This window comes from Hyla sarda, unplaced genomic scaffold, assembly GCF_029499605.1.
Source record: "Hyla sarda isolate aHylSar1 unplaced genomic scaffold, aHylSar1.hap1 scaffold_612, whole genome shotgun sequence".
In the NCBI taxonomy this organism is placed as follows: domain Eukaryota; kingdom Metazoa; phylum Chordata; class Amphibia; order Anura; family Hylidae; genus Hyla; species Hyla sarda.
Window position 1 is genome coordinate 18,638 of NW_026610627.1, and position 14,748 is coordinate 33,385.

Genomic DNA, 14,748 nt, shown 5'->3' on the forward strand with positions numbered 1-14,748 from the left:
AGAAAAGAGGCGAAAAGGAGAAAAACGTAAAAAAACGTGAAAAAAAAGTAAGAGGAAGAGAAGGGAAAAAAAGGTGGAAATGGGTTTAAAAGTGATTTCGGCGGAGAATATATATATATATATATATATATATATATATATATATATATGCGCACACACACACATAGATATAAACGTATTCTCCGTTGAGATATTGCAGCCGCTGCTCTGTCCAGGCCCAGGAGCCTTAGCACTGTGCTGTGATGTCACTCAATACCACTGACATCACTAGGTGTAAACAACATCTCTCCTTTGCTGTGTATGTGACTATGGAGCTGTTTGGTGATGTCGTCTATTACGGCCTTCATAGAAGCAACAGGAGATTGTTGCATCCATCTTGAACCCTCAGAACTACAGTGCTATGATGTCACTCACTTCCACAGGCCTTGCAGAGTGTAAACAACAACAACCCAGCTTTGTTGTGTATGTAACCAAAGGGATTTGTGATGTCACCTAGAACCTTCACAGCAGCGACAGCTTTATGAGGAGCATCAGCACTGCTCTGCCTGAGCAGAACCATCACCGCCATAGGTTGTCAAATAACCCGGATTTAACCCACACAGGTAAGTCCAATGGGGTGCAGGCATGTCCTCTATGCTTACAGCTTCCCGTGGGTGTTGGTTTGATACCGTTTGGGGACAGCCAAGGAGGCATCTGCAGGCAACAAAGGTAGGTGTGTGCTTGTGTGTGTGTTTCCTATGCAGATCCTAAGCCCAGTGTCACATGCAAGTAGGAGGAGTAAGAAGGGTTCCTGGCAAATCCGGGTTATGGATTGCATTTAAAAAGGCCCCGTGGGAGTGCAATGGGCCCCTGTCTTGCTGCTTAGCAATAATGGTATGGGTTTAGGTTCTGCTGTGTGTACTGGTGGTTGACTGCCCCCCAGCCCAGAGTGTGCATGGAAAATTGTCTGGCAGCCTCCCTGACAGCAAGCAGTGATAGTGCCCATGAAGGGGACCTTGTTGGGCCCGCCCCTTTCACGGTTATCGCTTCTCGGCCTTTTGGCTAAGATCAAGTGTAGTATCTGTTCTTATCAGTTTAATATCTGATACGTCCCCTATCTGGGGACCATATATTAAATGGATTTTTGAGAACGGGGGCCGATTTCGAAGCTTGCTTCCGTCGCCCTATGCATTGACCCGATATGGCAGTATCTTCGGGTACAGTGCACCACCCCCTTACAGGGTTAAAAAGAAAGATTCCTACTTTCATTGCTACCTGCTTGCTGGCTAGCCAGCTAGCCAGCCCTGTGGGCCTTGCTGCTGCTGCAGCCAATAAACAAAAGGTGGTGCTGCTGCTGCTTCTGCTGCTTCTGCTTCTGCTTGTGTCTGGCCCCTGTTGGAGCGTCCAGGCACAGGACTTCTGCTGCTGCTGACTAAATGGCCTCCTTAATTGGATCATTTGAGTAGCCAGCACACCTGTGCAGGTAGGGCATGACATGATAGGCAGCTGCCTTGATAGCGGGTGGGTGCTGAATGTTCCTAATTGACAAAATAAGATTAATGCTTATGAAGAAATATAAAATCTCATCCCTTCCCCAATATCGCGCCACACCCCTACCCCTTAATTCCCTGGTTGAACGTGATGGACATATGTCTTTTTTCGACCGTACTAACTATGTAACTATGTAACATAACATGGGGGGGGGGGGGTCTCCTGGCTGTTCACACAGGTGTGTCATTGCTGTACATTGACCATGCATTGCTTCTGTGGTATTGCAAAGGCAAAGACAAATGCTTCCAGCCATCCATTGCACTAATGGATTGGTCATCAGCTGGCTGTCTATGTCCCGCATCAATATAGACCAAAGTACAGAGGGTTAGGCTATGCTATTGTGCACCTACCTGATGCATCAGAAGGTGCGAGGCCCTTGCTAAATTCTGTGCACAGACTTTGAGATCTATGCTTTAGACTGTATCTAAACCTGCTCCAACATGGACTGACATTCTGGCCTACTTTCAGCCGATGCGACTTGTCTGTCGCTGAACAGTCGCTTTTTATGTATTCAGCACCTATGTATAATGTTGTAAAAATGCTCTAGAAGCTAAAGTCGCAGAAATGTCACACATATTTGGCCTGCAACTTTCTGTGCGACAAATTCAGACAGGAAAAATCAGTATAAATCCTTAGAAAATTATCCCCCAGTGTCTCCATCTGCTGGCGGTATTGAATAAGCATTGCTGCACTGATGGGGTATGCATTAGACGAAAAAAAAGAAGAAAAAGAAGAATAATACGCCCAGAAAAGAGGCGAAAAGGAGAAAAACGTAAAAAAACGTGAAAAAAAAGTAAGAGGAAGAGAAGGGAAAAAAAGGTGGAAATGGGTTTAAAAGTGATTTCGGCGGAGAAATATATATATATATATATATATATATATATATATATATATATATGCGCACACACACACATAGATATAAACGTATTCTCCGTTGAGATATTGCAGCCGCTGCTGTGTCCAGGCCCAGGAGCCTTAGCACTGTGCTGTGATGTCACTCAATACCACTGACATCACTAGGTGTAAACAACATCTCTCCTTTGCTGTGTATGTGACTATGGAGCTGTTTGGTGATGTCGTCTATTACGGCCTTCATAGAAGCAACAGGAGATTGTTGCATCCATCTTGAACCCTCAGAACTACAGTGCTATGATGTCACTCACTTCCACAGGCCTTGCAGAGTGTAAACAACAACAACCCAGCTTTGTTGTGTATGTAACCAAAGGGATTTGTGATGTCACCTAGAACCTTCACAGCAGCGACAGCTTTATGAGGAGCATCAGCACTGCTCTGCCTGAGCAGAACCATCACCGCCATAGGTTGTCAAATAACCCGGATTTAACCCACACAGGTAAGTCCAATGGGGTGCAGGCATGTCCTCTATGCTTACAGCTTCCCGTGGGTGTTGGTTTGATACCGTTTGGGGACAGCCAAGGAGGCATCTGCAGGCAACAAAGGTAGGTGTGTGCTTGTGTGTGTGTTTCCTATGCAGATCCTAAGCCCAGTGTCACATGCAAGTAGGAGGAGTAAGAAGGGTTCCTGGCAAATCCGGGTTATGGATTGCATTTAAAAAGGCCCCGTGGGAGTGCAATGGGCCCCTGTCTTGCTGCTTAGCAATAATGGTATGGGTTTAGGTTCTGCTGTGTGTACTGGTGGTTGACTGCCCCCCAGCCCAGAGTGTGCATGGAAAATTGTCTGGCAGCCTCCCTGACAGCAAGCAGTGATAGTGCCCATGAAGGGGACCTTGTTGGGCCCGCCCCTTTCACGGTTATCGCTTCTCGGCCTTTTGGCTAAGATCAAGTGTAGTATCTGTTCTTATCAGTTTAATATCTGATACGTCCCCTATCTGGGGACCATATATTAAATGGATTTTTGAGAACGGGGGCCGATTTCGAAGCTTGCTTCCGTCGCCCTATGCATTGACCCGATATGGCAGTATCTTCGGGTACAGTGCACCACCCCCTTACAGGGTTAAAAAGAAAGATTCCTACTTTCATTGCTACCTGCTTGCTGGCTAGCCAGCTAGCCAGCCCTGTGGGCCTTGCTGCTGCTGCAGCCAATAAACAAAAGGTGGTGCTGCTGCTGCTTCTGCTGCTTCTGCTGCTTCTGCTTCTGCTTGTGTCTGGCCCCTGTTGGAGCGTCCAGGCACAGGACTTCTGCTGCTGCTGACTAAATGGCCTCCTTAATTGGATCATTTGAGTAGCCAGCACACCTGTGCAGGTAGAGCATGACATGATAGGCAGCTGCCTTGATAGCGGGTGGGTGCTGAATGTTCCTAATTGACAAAATAAGATTAATGCTTATGAAGAAATATAAAATCTCATCCCTTCCCCAATATCGCGCCACACCCCTACCCCTTAATTCCCTGGTTGAACGTGATGGACATATGTCTTTTTTCGACCTTACTAACTATGTAACTATGTAACATAACATGGGGGGGGGGGGTCTCCTGGCTGTTCACACAGGTGTGTCATTGCTGTACATTGACCATGCATTGCTTCTGTGGTATTGCAAAGGCAAAGACAAATGCTTCCAGCCATCCATTGCACTAATGGATTGGTCATCAGCTGGCTGTCTATGTCCCGCATCAATATAGACCAAAGTACAGAGGGTTAGGCTATGCTATTGTGCACCTACCTGATGCATCAGAAGGTGCGAGGCCCTTGCTAAATTCTGTGCACAGACTTTGAGATCTATGCTTTAGACTGTATCTAAACCTGCTCCAACATGGACTGACATTCTGGCCTACTTTCAGCCGATGCGACTTGTCTGTCGCTGAACAGTCGCTTTTTATGTATTCAGCACCTATGTATAATGTTGTAAAAATGCTCTAGAAGCTAAAGTCGCAGAAATGTCACACATATTTGGCCTGCAACTTTCTGTGCGACAAATTCAGACAGGAAAAATCAGTATAAATCCTTAGAAAATTATCCCCCAGTGTCTCCATCTGCTGGCGGTATTGAATAAGCATTGCTGCACTGATGGGGTATGCATTAGACGAAAAAAAAGAAGAAAAAGAAGAATAATACGCCCAGAAAAGAGGCGAAAAGGAGAAAAACGTAAAAAAACGTGAAAAAAAAGTAAGAGGAAGAGAAGGGAAAAAAAGGTGGAAATGGGTTTAAAAGTGATTTCGGCGGAGAAATATATATATATATATATATATATATATATATATATATATATATATATGCGCACACACACACATAGATATAAACGTATTCCACACACACATAGATATAAACGTATTCTCCGTTGAGATATTGCAGCCGCTGCTGTGTCCAGGCCCAGGAGCCTTAGCACTGTGCTGTGATGTCACTCAATACCACTGACATCACTAGGTGTAAACAACATCTCTCCTTTGCTGTGTATGTGACTATGGAGCTGTTTGGTGATGTCGTCTATTACGGCCTTCATAGAAGCAACAGGAGATTGTTGCATCCATCTTGAACCCTCAGAACTACAGTGCTATGATGTCACTCACTTCCACAGGCCTTGCAGAGTGTAAACAACAACAACCCAGCTTTGTTGTGTATGTAACCAAAGGGATTTGTGATGTCACCTAGAACCTTCACAGCAGCGACAGCTTTATGAGGAGCATCAGCACTGCTCTGCCTGAGCAGAACCATCACCGCCATAGGTTGTCAAATAACCCGGATTTAACCCACACAGGTAAGTCCAATGGGGTGCAGGCATGTCCTCTATGCTTACAGCTTCCCGTGGGTGTTGGTTTGATACCGTTTGGGGACAGCCAAGGAGGCATCTGCAGGCAACAAAGGTAGGTGTGTGCTTGTGTGTGTGTTTCCTATGCAGATCCTAAGCCCAGTGTCACATGCAAGTAGGAGGAGTAAGAAGGGTTCCTGGCAAATCCGGGTTATGGATTGCATTTAAAAAGGCCCCGTGGGAGTGCAATGGGCCCCTGTCTTGCTGCTTAGCAATAATGGTATGGGTTTAGGTTCTGCTGTGTGTACTGGTGGTTGACTGCCCCCCAGCCCAGAGTGTGCATGGAAAATTGTCTGGCAGCCTCCCTGACAGCAAGCAGTGATAGTGCCCATGAAGGGGACCTTGTTGGGCCCGCCCCTTTCACGGTTATCGCTTCTCGGCCTTTTGGCTAAGATCAAGTGTAGTATCTGTTCTTATCAGTTTAATATCTGATACGTCCCCTATCTGGGGACCATATATTAAATGGATTTTTGAGAACGGGGGCCGATTTCGAAGCTTGCTTCCGTCGCCCTATGCATTGACCCGATATGGCAGTATCTTCGGGTACAGTGCACCACCCCCTTACAGGGTTAAAAAGAAAGATTCCTACTTTCATTGCTACCTGCTTGCTGGCTAGCCAGCTAGCCAGCCCTGTGGGCCTTGCTGCTGCTGCAGCCAATAAACAAAAGGTGGTGCTGCTGCTGCTTCTGCTGCTTCTGCTTCTGCTTGTGTCTGGCCCCTGTTGGAGCGTCCAGGCACAGGACTTCTGCTGCTGCTGACTAAATGGCCTCCTTAATTGGATCATTTGAGTAGCCAGCACACCTGTGCAGGTAGGGCATGACATGATAGGCAGCTGCCTTGATAGCGGGTGGGTGCTGAATGTTCCTAATTGACAAAATAAGATTAATGCTTATGAAGAAATATAAAATCTCATCCCTTCCCCAATATCGCGCCACACCCCTACCCCTTAATTCCCTGGTTGAACGTGATGGACATATGTCTTTTTTCGACCGTACTAACTATGTAACTATGTAACATAACATGGGGGGGGGGGGGGTCTCCTGGCTGTTCACACAGGTGTGTCATTGCTGTACATTGACCATGCATTGCTTCTGTGGTATTGCAAAGGCAAAGACAAATGCTTCCAGCCATCCATTGCACTAATGGATTGGTCATCAGCTGGCTGTCTATGTCCCGCATCAATATAGACCAAAGTACAGAGGGTTAGGCTATGCTATTGTGCACCTACCTGATGCATCAGAAGGTGCGAGGCCCTTGCTAAATTCTGTGCACAGACTTTGAGATCTATGCTTTAGACTGTATCTAAACCTGCTCCAACATGGACTGACATTCTGGCCTACTTTCAGCCGATGCGACTTGTCTGTCGCTGAACAGTCGCTTTTTATGTATTCAGCACCTATGTATAATGTTGTAAAAATGCTCTAGAAGCTAAAGTCGCAGAAATGTCACACATATTTGGCCTGCAACTTTCTGTGCGACAAATTCAGACAGGAAAAATCAGTATAAATCCTTAGAAAATTATCCCCCAGTGTCTCCATCTGCTGGCGGTATTGAATAAGCATTGCTGCACTGATGGGGTATGCATTAGACGAAAAAAAAGAAGAAAAAGAAGAATAATACGCCCAGAAAAGAGGCGAAAAGGAGAAAAACGTAAAAAAACGTGAAAAAAAAGTAAGAGGAAGAGAAGGGAAAAAAAGGTGGAAATGGGTTTAAAAGTGATTTCGGCGGAGAAATATATATATATATATATATATATATATATATATATATATATATGCGCACACACACACATAGATATAAACGTATTCTCCGTTGAGATATTGCAGCCGCTGCTGTGTCCAGGCCCAGGAGCCTTAGCACTGTGCTGTGATGTCACTCAATACCACTGACATCACTAGGTGTAAACAACATCTCTCCTTTGCTGTGTATGTGACTATGGAGCTGTTTGGTGATGTCGTCTATTACGGCCTTCATAGAAGCAACAGGAGATTGTTGCATCCATCTTGAACCCTCAGAACTACAGTGCTATGATGTCACTCACTTCCACAGGCCTTGCAGAGTGTAAACAACAACAACCCAGCTTTGTTGTGTATGTAACCAAAGGGATTTGTGATGTCACCTAGAACCTTCACAGCAGCGACAGCTTTATGAGGAGCATCAGCACTGCTCTGCCTGAGCAGAACCATCACCGCCATAGGTTGTCAAATAACCCGGATTTAACCCACACAGGTAAGTCCAATGGGGTGCAGGCATGTCCTCTATGCTTACAGCTTCCCGTGGGTGTTGGTTTGATACCGTTTGGGGACAGCCAAGGAGGCATCTGCAGGCAACAAAGGTAGGTGTGTGCTTGTGTGTGTGTTTCCTATGCAGATCCTAAGCCCAGTGTCACATGCAAGTAGGAGGAGTAAGAAGGGTTCCTGGCAAATCCGGGTTATGGATTGCATTTAAAAAGGCCCCGTGGGAGTGCAATGGGCCCCTGTCTTGCTGCTTAGCAATAATGGTATGGGTTTAGGTTCTGCTGTGTGTACTGGTGGTTGACTGCCCCCCAGCCCAGAGTGTGCATGGAAAATTGTCTGGCAGCCTCCCTGACAGCAAGCAGTGATAGTGCCCATGAAGGGGACCTTGTTGGGCCCGCCCCTTTCACGGTTATCGCTTCTCGGCCTTTTGGCTAAGATCAAGTGTAGTATCTGTTCTTATCAGTTTAATATCTGATACGTCCCCTATCTGGGGACCATATATTAAATGGATTTTTGAGAACGGGGGCCGATTTCGAAGCTTGCTTCCGTCGCCCTATGCATTGACCCGATATGGCAGTATCTTCGGGTACAGTGCACCACCCCCTTACAGGGTTAAAAAGAAAGATTCCTACTTTCATTGCTACCTGCTTGCTGGCTAGCCAGCTAGCCAGCCCTGTGGGCCTTGCTGCTGCTGCAGCAGCCAATAAACAAAAGGTGGTGCTGCTGCTGCTTCTGCTGCTTCTGCTTCTGCTTGTGTCTGGCCCCTGTTGGAGCGTCCAGGCACAGGACTTCTGCTGCTGCTGACTAAATGGCCTCCTTAATTGGATCATTTGAGTAGCCAGCACACCTGTGCAGGTAGGGCATGACATGATAGGCAGCTGCCTTGATAGCGGGTGGGTGCTGAATGTTCCTAATTGACAAAATAAGATTAATGCTTATGAAGAAATATAAAATCTCATCCCTTCCCCAATATCGCGCCACACCCCTACCCCTTAATTCCCTGGTTGAACGTGATGGACATATGTCTTTTTTCGACCGTACTAACTATGTAACTATGTAACATAACATGGGGGGGGGGGGGTCTCCTGGCTGTTCACACAGGTGTGTCATTGCTGTACATTGACCATGCATTGCTTCTGTGGTATTGCAAAGGCAAAGACAAATGCTTCCAGCCATCCATTGCACTAATGGATTGGTCATCAGCTGGCTGTCTATGTCCCGCATCAATATAGACCAAAGTACAGAGGGTTAGGCTATGCTATTGTGCACCTACCTGATGCATCAGAAGGTGCGAGGCCCTTGCTAAATTCTGTGCACAGACTTTGAGATCTATGCTTTAGACTGTATCTAAACCTGCTCCAACATGGACTGACATTCTGGCCTACTTTCAGCCGATGCGACTTGTCTGTCGCTGAACAGTCGCTTTTTATGTATTCAGCACCTATGTATAATGTTGTAAAAATGCTCTAGAAGCTAAAGTCGCAGAAATGTCACACATATTTGGCCTGCAACTTTCTGTGCGACAAATTCAGACAGGAAAAATCAGTATAAATCCTTAGAAAATTATCCCCCAGTGTCTCCATCTGCTGGCGGTATTGAATAAGCATTGCTGCACTGATGGGGTATGCATTAGACGAAAAAAAAGAAGAAAAAGAAGAATAATACGCCCAGAAAAGAGGCGAAAAGGAGAAAAACGTAAAAAAACGTGAAAAAAAAGTAAGAGGAAGAGAAGGGAAAAAAAGGTGGAAATGGGTTTAAAAGTGATTTCGGCGGAGAAATATATATATATATATATATATATATATATATATATATATATATATATGCGCACACACACACATAGATATAAACGTATTCTCCGTTGAGATATTGCAGCCGCTGCTGTGTCCAGGCCCAGGAGCCTTAGCACTGTGCTGTGATGTCACTCAATACCACTGACATCACTAGGTGTAAACAACATCTCTCCTTTGCTGTGTATGTGACTATGGAGCTGTTTGGTGATGTCGTCTATTACGGCCTTCATAGAAGCAACAGGAGATTGTTGCATCCATCTTGAACCCTCAGAACTACAGTGCTATGATGTCACTCACTTCCACAGGCCTTGCAGAGTGTAAACAACAACAACCCAGCTTTGTTGTGTATGTAACCAAAGGGATTTGTGATGTCACCTAGAACCTTCACAGCAGCGACAGCTTTATGAGGAGCATCAGCACTGCTCTGCCTGAGCAGAACCATCACCGCCATAGGTTGTCAAATAACCCGGATTTAACCCACACAGGTAAGTCCAATGGGGTGCAGGCATGTCCTCTATGCTTACAGCTTCCCGTGGGTGTTGGTTTGATACCGTTTGGGGACAGCCAAGGAGGCATCTGCAGGCAACAAAGGTAGGTGTGTGCTTGTGTGTGTGTTTCCTATGCAGATCCTAAGCCCAGTGTCACATGCAAGTAGGAGGAGTAAGAAGGGTTCCTGGCAAATCCGGGTTATGGATTGCATTTAAAAAGGCCCCGTGGGAGTGCAATAGGCCCCTGTCTTGCTGCTTAGCAATAATGGTATGGGTTTAGGTTCTGCTGTGTGTACTGGTGGTTGACTGCCCCCCAGCCCAGAGTGTGCATGGAAAATTGTCTGGCAGCCTCCCTGACAGCAAGCAGTGATAGTGCCCATGAAGGGGACCTTGTTGGGCCCGCCCCTTTCACGGTTATCGCTTCTCGGCCTTTTGGCTAAGATCAAGTGTAGTATCTGATCTTATCAGTTTAATATCTGATACGTCCCCTATCTGGGGACCATATATTAAATGGATTTTTGAGAACGGGGGCCGATTTCGAAGCTTGCTTCCGTCGCCCTATGCATTGACCCGATATGGCAGTATCTTCGGGTACAGTGCACCACCCCCTTACAGGGTTAAAAAGAAAGATTCCTACTTTCATTGCTACCTGCTTGCTGGCTAGCCAGCTAGCCAGCCCTGTGGGCCTTGCTGCTGCTGCAGCCAATAAACAAAAGGTGGTGCTGCTGCTGCTTCTGCTGCTTCTGCTTCTGCTTGTGTCTGGCCCCTGTTGGAGCGTCCAGGCACAGGACTTCTGCTGCTGCTGACTAAATGGCCTCCTTAATTGGATCATTTGAGTAGCCAGCACACCTGTGCAGGTAGGGCATGACATGATAGGCAGCTGCCTTGATAGCGGGTGGGTGCTGAATGTTCCTAATTGACAAAATAAGATTAATGCTTATGAAGAAATATAAAATCTCATCCCTTCCCCAATATCGCGCCACACCCCTACCCCTTAATTCCCTGGTTGAACGTGATGGACATATGTCTTTTTTCGACCGTACTAACTATGTAACTATGTAACATAACATGGGGGGGGGGGGGGTCTCCTGGCTGTTCACACAGGTGTGTCATTGCTGTACATTGACCATGCATTGCTTCTGTGGTATTGCAAAGGCAAAGACAAATGCTTCCAGCCATCCATTGCACTAATGGATTGGTCATCAGCTGGCTGTCTATGTCCCGCATCAATATAGACCAAAGTACAGAGGGTTAGGCTATGCTATTGTGCACCTACCTGATGCATCAGAAGGTGCGAGGCCCTTGCTAAATTCTGTGCACAGACTTTGAGATCTATGCTTTAGACTGTATCTAAACCTGCTCCAACATGGACTGACATTCTGGCCTACTTTCAGCCGATGCGACTTGTCTGTCGCTGAACAGTCGCTTTTTATGTATTCAGCACCTATGTATAATGTTGTAAAAATGCTCTAGAAGCTAAAGTCGCAGAAATGTCACACATATTTGGCCTGCAACTTTCTGTGCGACAAATTCAGACAGGAAAAATCAGTATAAATCCTTAGAAAATTATCCCCCAGTGTCTCCATCTGCTGGCGGTATTGAATAAGCATTGCTGCACTGATGGGGTATGCATTAGACGAAAAAAAAGAAGAAAAAGAAGAATAATACGCCCAGAAAAGAGGCGAAAAGGAGAAAAACGTAAAAAAACGTGAAAAAAAAGTAAGAGGAAGAGAAGGGAAAAAAAGGTGGAAATGGGTTTAAAAGTGATTTCGGCGGAGAAATATATATATATATATATATATATATATATATATATATATATATATATGCGCACACACACACATAGATATAAACGTATTCTCCGTTGAGATATTGCAGCCGCTGCTGTGTCCAGGCCCAGGAGCCTTAGCACTGTGCTGTGATGTCACTCAATACCACTGACATCACTAGGTGTAAACAACATCTCTCCTTTGCTGTGTATGTGACTATGGAGCTGTTTGGTGATGTCGTCTATTACGGCCTTCATAGAAGCAACAGGAGATTGTTGCATCCATCTTGAACCCTCAGAACTACAGTGCTATGATGTCACTCACTTCCACAGGCCTTGCAGAGTGTAAACAACAACAACCCAGCTTTGTTGTGTATGTAACCAAAGGGATTTGTGATGTCACCTAGAACCTTCACAGCAGCGACAGCTTTATGAGGAGCATCAGCACTGCTCTGCCTGAGCAGAACCATCACCGCCATAGGTTGTCAAATAACCCGGATTTAACCCACACAGGTAAGTCCAATGGGGTGCAGGCATGTCCTCTATGCTTACAGCTTCCCGTGGGTGTTGGTTTGATACCGTTTGGGGACAGCCAAGGAGGCATCTGCAGGCAACAAAGGTAGGTGTGTGCTTGTGTGTGTGTTTCCTATGCAGATCCTAAGCCCAGTGTCACATGCAAGTAGGAGGAGTAAGAAGGGTTCCTGGCAAATCCGGGTTATGGATTGCATTTAAAAAGGCCCCGTGGGAGTGCAATGGGCCCCTGTCTTGCTGCTTAGCAATAATGGTATGGGTTTAGGTTCTGCTGTGTGTACTGGTGGTTGACTGCCCCCCAGCCCAGAGTGTGCATGGAAAATTGTCTGGCAGCCTCCCTGACAGCAAGCAGTGATAGTGCCCATGAAGGGGACCTTGTTGGGCCCGCCCCTTTCACGGTTATCGCTTCTCGGCCTTTTGGCTAAGATCAAGTGTAGTATCTGTTCTTATCAGTTTAATATCTGATACGTCCCCTATCTGGGGACCATATATTAAATGGATTTTTGAGAACGGGGGCCGATTTCGAAGCTTGCTTCCGTCGCCCTATGCATTGACCCGATATGGCAGTATCTTCGGGTACAGTGCACCACCCCCTTACAGGGTTAAAAAGAAAGATTCCTACTTTCATTGCTACCTGCTTGCTGGCTAGCCAGCTAGCCAGCCCTGTGGGCCTTGCTGCTGCTGCAGCCAATAAACAAAAGGTGGTGCTGCTGCTGCTTCTTCTGCTTCTGCTTGTGTCTGGCCCCTGTTGGAGCGTCCAGGCACAGGACTTCTGCTGCTGCTGACTAAATGGCCTCCTTAATTGGATCATTTGAGTAGCCAGCACACCTGTGCAGGTAGGGCATGACATGATAGGCAGCTGCTTTGATAGCGGGTGGGTGCTGAATGTTCCTAATTGACAAAATAAGATTAATGCTTATGAAGAAATATAAAATCTCATCCCTTCCCCAATATCGCGCCACACCCCTACCCCTTAATTCCCTGGTTGAACGTGATGGACATATGTCTTTTTTCGACCGTACTAACTATGTAACTATGTAACATAACATGGGGGGGGGGGGGTCTCCTGGCTGTTCACACAGGTGTGTCATTGCTGTACATTGACCATGCATTGCTTCTGTGGTATTGCAAAGGCAAAGACAAATGCTTCCAGCCATCCATTGCACTAATGGATTGGTCATCAGCTGGCTGTCTATGTCCCGCATCAATATAGACCAAAGTACAGAGGGTTAGGCTATGCTATTGTGCACCTACCTGATGCATCAGAAGGTGCGAGGCCCTTGCTAAATTCTGTGCACAGACTTTGAGATCTATGCTTTAGACTGTATCTAAACCTGCTCCAACATGGACTGACATTCTGGCCTACTTTCAGCCGATGCGACTTGTCTGTCGCTGAACAGTCGCTTTTTATGTATTCAGCACCTATGTATAATGTTGTAAAAATGCTCTAGAAGCTAAAGTCGCAGAAATGTCACACATATTTGGCCTGCAACTTTCTGTGCGACAAATTCAGACAGGAAAAATCAGTATAAATCCTTAGAAAATTATCCCCCAGTGTCTCCATCTGCTGGCGGTATTGAATAAGCATTGCTGCACTGATGGGGTATGCATTAGACGAAAAAAAAGAAGAAAAAGAAGAATAATACGCCCAGAAAAGAGGCGAAAAGGAGAAAAACGTAAAAAAACGTGAAAAAAAAGTAAGAGGAAGAGAAGGGAAAAAAAGGTGGAAATGGGTTTAAAAGTGATTTCGGTGGAGAATATATATATATATATATATATATATATATATATATATATATATATATATATGCGCACACACACACATAGATATAAACGTATTCTCCGTTGAGATATTGCAGCCGCTGCTGTGTCCAGGCCCAGGAGCCTTAGCACTGTGCTGTGATGTCACTCAATACCACTGACATCACTAGGTGTAAACAACATCTCTCCTTTGCTGTGTATGTGACTATGGAGCTGTTTGGTGATGTCGTCTATTACGGCCTTCATAGAAGCAACAGGAGATTGTTGCATCCATCTTGAACCCTCAGAACTACAGTGCTATGATGTCACTCACTTCCACAGGCCTTGCAGAGTGTAAACAACAACAACCCAGCTTTGTTGTGTATGTAACCAAAGGGATTTGTGATGTCACCTAGAACCTTCACAGCAGCGACAGCTTTATGAGGAGCATCAGCACTGCTCTGCCTGAGCAGAACCATCACCGCCATAGGTTGTCAAATAACCCGGATTTAACCCACACAGGTAAGTCCAATGGGGTGCAGGCATGTCCTCTATGCTTACAGCTTCCCGTGGGTGTTGGTTTGATACCGTTTGGGGACAGCCAAGGAGGCATCTGCAGGCAACAAAGGTAGGTGTGTGCTTGTGTGTGTGTTTCCTATGCAGATCCTAAGCCCAGTGTCACATGCAAGTAGGAGGAGTAAGAAGGGTTCCTGGCAAATCCGGGTTATGGATTGCATTTAAAAAGGCCCCGTGGGAGTGCAATGGGCCCCTGTCTTGCTGCTTAGCAATAATGGTATGGGTTTAGGTTCTGCTGTGTGTACTGGTGGTTGACTGCCCCCCAGCCCAGAGTGTGCATGGAAAATTGTCTGGCAGCCTCCCTGACAGCAAGCAGTGATAGTGCCCATGAAGGGGACCTTGTTGGGCCCGCCCCTTTCACGGTT

At 46.1% G+C, this 14,748-nt stretch overlaps 6 non-coding genes across 6 annotated transcripts; all 6 read left to right on the forward strand.

The window, feature by feature from the left end:
* The first annotated feature begins 1,021 nt into the window (after positions 1-1,021).
* LOC130341150 (U2 spliceosomal RNA) lies at positions 1,022-1,212 on the forward strand. The gene has a single exon (XR_008881140.1). It is a non-coding gene; the product is annotated as a U2 spliceosomal RNA (small nuclear RNA).
* A 2,088-nt stretch (positions 1,213-3,300) lies between these two features.
* LOC130341151 (U2 spliceosomal RNA) lies at positions 3,301-3,491 on the forward strand. The gene has a single exon (XR_008881141.1). It is a non-coding gene; the product is annotated as a U2 spliceosomal RNA (small nuclear RNA).
* A 2,127-nt stretch (positions 3,492-5,618) lies between these two features.
* Positions 5,619-5,809, forward strand: LOC130341152 (U2 spliceosomal RNA). The gene has a single exon (XR_008881142.1). It is a non-coding gene; the product is annotated as a U2 spliceosomal RNA (small nuclear RNA).
* Positions 5,810-7,898: 2,089 nt separating this feature from the next.
* On the forward strand, positions 7,899-8,089 carry LOC130341153 (U2 spliceosomal RNA). The gene has a single exon (XR_008881143.1). It is a non-coding gene; the product is annotated as a U2 spliceosomal RNA (small nuclear RNA).
* Positions 8,090-10,184: 2,095 nt separating this feature from the next.
* On the forward strand, positions 10,185-10,375 carry LOC130341142 (U2 spliceosomal RNA). Its single transcript, XR_008881135.1, has one exon. It is a non-coding gene; the product is annotated as a U2 spliceosomal RNA (small nuclear RNA).
* Positions 10,376-12,468: 2,093 nt separating this feature from the next.
* LOC130341154 (U2 spliceosomal RNA) lies at positions 12,469-12,659 on the forward strand. The gene has a single exon (XR_008881144.1). It is a non-coding gene; the product is annotated as a U2 spliceosomal RNA (small nuclear RNA).
* The last annotated feature ends 2,089 nt before the right edge of the window (positions 12,660-14,748 follow it).